Raw genomic sequence first — 4,039 nt, forward strand, 5'->3', positions numbered from 1 at the left:
TTTCGTACAAAAGATACCCCTAACTATATACAATATTATAATTAAAAGATAAAATAAATAAATAAGAATAATGCTTCTTAATAAAAGAGAAAAGTAAAATTAATAACAAAAAATAAACACACAAACAAAATAAACAAAAAACACAGTTGCAAGCCTATTTTCTACGCCACAACCCCTGATGAAGACCTGAAACTCAGGTTGAAACGTCGGCATAAAATAAATAAATATGGTTTTGTTTATTTATGTTGTTCTTTGCTGACCGCACCCCCCGACAAACTTCTCCAATCATTAAAAAATAATGGTATTTGTAGACTTAACAAAACAAACAATTGCCCTCGAATGGTAAAAAGAAACAAGTTAATTTGAAAAAGGGACGAGAGAAGAAGAAAAAATGATAATAATAAGTAAAATAGAGGTAATATGAACAATGAATTAATAAATATAGAATTTATAACAGAATGTCCTGCAGCAGCCTGGGTTTTGGATTGAAGTTGGGTTTCCCAGGTTGTAGGTCACTGCTCATTTAACTGTCGGCAGCTGGGAGTGGAACTTCATGAACAGTTTTTTGATGTAATCTTCTATCAACTCCATTTGTAATCCCTGATGCAGTTGGCTATTTCTTTTGAACCAAGGAGCATTAACTGTGATTCTTAGGACTTTATTTTGAAAAGATTGTAATTTTTTTTTTGTAAAGGATGCCGCTCCTCAGACTTCACAGCCATACATCAGCAGTGGCCTGAGAATTGTTTTAAATATAAGAACAGTTTTTTCTGGTTTTAGTTTAGAATTTCTGTTTAGGATGGGATATAGCATTGCTAACCTTGCATAGGTAGTTAGTTTGATGTTGATATGGTGATTCCAGATAAGGCAGCAATCGAGGTGAATTATGGTGACCCAGTTATCTTACTGTTTCACTGGCAGGATTCCATTTCACATTTTTACCTTTGAGGATTAGTTCCGGTGAGTCTGGTGGGCGTCGAAGAGTAAAAACTTATGAATTACATTTTCCAATGTTAAGGTTTTTTATTGTAGGGTAGAAGTGAATTGATTGGTTGTTAAGGAAAAGTAAAGGAGGGAATAAAAGAGGCGATAAAATGGAAGAGGTGGAAGCAATAAGAATGGCCTTAGTTTCTCCAGCATTCAATATCAAGTTGGTGTTTATCACCCATGCTTTGGTACTATTTATATCTTCTTGCATCCTTTGGATGACCTCAGGCTTCTCTGAGGGATAGAAAGATATGTAGATTTGGAGATCGTCAGCATATAAGTGGTATTGTGAATGTTGAATGGAGATCGTTAATGTAAATGGAGAAAAAGGTTGGTGAAATCTATGTTTCAGTTTTCTAAGAACTTAGTTATCTTGAAATTGTATTAAAAACTATTAATATAGTCCAATAAAATTAGCTGTTTGTATTGAAAACTATTAATATAGACTAATAAGGTGAGCTATTTACCCCACTTAATTGTATTGAAATTTTGAATCATTTCATATGAAATGTCACTTTTCACAGGAAAGGTTATTTAGTAAAACAACTTTATGAAAAATTTTTATTAAAAATATTTAACCTCATTTTCTCCAATGTGTTAGCAACTTTTCAATCCCAGACCTGAATATTCCAGAGTTTTGTGAAGAAATGAAGTAAAAAAATGCGTTTTTGGCCTGAGAAACATTTTCAAACATTTTACTTTTAAGGAAGTTGTCCAAATTTTTGAGCAGATAAAAATCTGTTAAAGATAAGTCTGGAAAATAAGGTAGATGTGGAAGAACTCCATAACACAGTTCGTTTAGTTTCTTGTGAAACATGAGGTTTGGCGTTGTGTAAGAGTATAGGTCCCTTCCATTGTTTTTTGACAAGTTTTTGATGCATTATGTCAATATCAGTATGTTGTGGATGTGATGGTTTCACCTCTAAGTTATAAAGAGAAATGAATTATTCCTGTCATTAGCCATCACACAGAAACCAATATTTTTTTGGATGCAAATTTGATTTTGGCATGTGTACCAGTCTTTTGTCGGTATTTAATCACTGACCTGACACCTGTTGTCATGTACAATACATTTTTCATTACACGTGACTATCTTTAAAATGATATTAATTATTATCATAAAAGATAAGATTAATAATGGCTCATTATGATCTGTAAACATAAATTTAGTATATATAAAATATAAACATTATTTGCATTAGATATTGTTACGGGAACGACTAGATCAACCCTGTTCTCAATATTTTAAACATTTGTCGTGAAGTACTATTGAAAAAATATAGTTATTGAACAAAAATGGCTGTTTGATTATGATTGGCTGTTTTCAAGCATAATTCGCAATCTTAAGGGAATTCAGGGCTGATGGTGGAAACCACGATTTAACATTCAAAGAAATGCTTATTGAAACTACTACAGCTGAAATTGTTAAAAGATGAATAAGGAGCTAAAACTTTTCTACAACTAGAAATATTAGAAGAAAAAACAAACATTGATTCAAACAAATACAAATTTTTACATTTTTGAGATTAAAAAAAAGATGAATAGGCAATAGTTGATGAATACAAACATAGGGAAAGATCAAACAGGTAAAATAGATTAATTATGATCAAATTTAGAATGGTCTTGATGTTAGTGAGTCCCCAGTCATAAGTTAGTAAAATAAATATAGCTCACCTTTTGTCCGGATAAAGCAGTTCCTGTTTCACTTGAGAAGGTTCATCTTTCAACATGAGAATAATAATTTAAACAAGCGAAGAAAAGAAAACATCTTAGAATATGTGACTTGGTTCAATTTTAATTTAATAAAAACAATTTCTCCTTTGTACCTTTAAAGAATAAATGAGGAACTTCATGATCACTGTACATTGGACGAATGTTACTATTCCCTACCAATTTGAATTTATGAAATAATAAAAATAAAAATTTTTGTATAAAATGACCCAATAATAATTTAACTAATAAACTACTTTGAAAATATTTTACTGATTTGGTATAATTATGCTTTTTTTCTTAGTTGACTATTTTTATGCAATGCAAGTTCTCTTACACAAAGTTAATAAAAAAATTTGTTTTAAAATTACACATTAACTAAAATTAAATTTTAAAAAATGGCTTATTAATAAATTTGGTATATGTATTTCTAATATTCAAATTATTTACTTAAATGGGGTACTTGGTTTTTCCTCGTTGCTAATTAGATATTCTTGAAACTAGACAATCAAATATTGAAGAACAAACAAAGAACTGTCTTACAAAAATTCAATCTTTTCTTTTTAAAACAGGAACTAACTGATCCAAACAATAACTTATTTAACATAAGAAAAAAATCTTTATTACATTTTTAAACAAACCCTAACTCTATGATACTAAAACCTATTGATTTTCCACTTTCTCTGATTACAACCACCACATATTTCTATCCTCTGGGGCTGCCATCAAGTTTTAAATCTCATTGCTCCTAGGATCATCGGCTACCCAGTCTAACTACCTCAATCTTGGTTTTCTTCCTCCTCAGGTTCCAGAAGGATGTTCCTTGTTACTGTTTTTATTAATTCTTGTGACGTAGCTTGCACATCTATACCTTCCAATTTTTTTCTACTGTAGCAATATTAGGCTCATCAAAGAGTTTGTAGACTTCTATACTCATATAATGGATGATGAGATTTGGATTATTAGTTGTCAAGAACCTCCTGACATAATTGAATGATTATATAACATTTAAGTTGTAATAAAGGTACAAACAAATAACTATACTTCATGTTTTTAAAAACTAACTACCTTCATATGACATTGGAAACTAATAAAATGAAATAAAAGATGTACAATCTATAAATTGTATTTGCATGCCTTGTACTGACATCATTACTGCATAAGAGAGTGTTCCATGTTTGGGAGATGTAGGTATGTGGTTGGTAGAACTGATCAAGTTCCTCCAGGCCAATTCTGATGGACTATGACTCATCAAAAATTAGAATGAGTACAGATTGTTTTTTCTTTAATTCACAGTTCAGACCGAAAACATATCTCTCTCTCTCTCTCCCTCTCCCTCTCC

General features: G+C 30.8%; 1 protein-coding gene across 1 annotated transcript in view; it reads left to right on the forward strand.

Moving 5' to 3' along the window:
- The window catches only part of LOC106685335 (toll-interacting protein), a 19,716-nt gene that overhangs the window by 14,171 nt on the left and 1,506 nt on the right, over positions 1 to 4,039 (forward strand). The gene's annotated exons all lie outside the window — the stretch shown is intronic.

Source organism: Halyomorpha halys, unplaced genomic scaffold (genome assembly GCF_000696795.3).
Source record: "Halyomorpha halys isolate HHAL.00 unplaced genomic scaffold, Hhal_1.1 Scaffold682.1, whole genome shotgun sequence".
Lineage (NCBI taxonomy): Eukaryota > Metazoa > Arthropoda > Insecta > Hemiptera > Pentatomidae > Halyomorpha > Halyomorpha halys.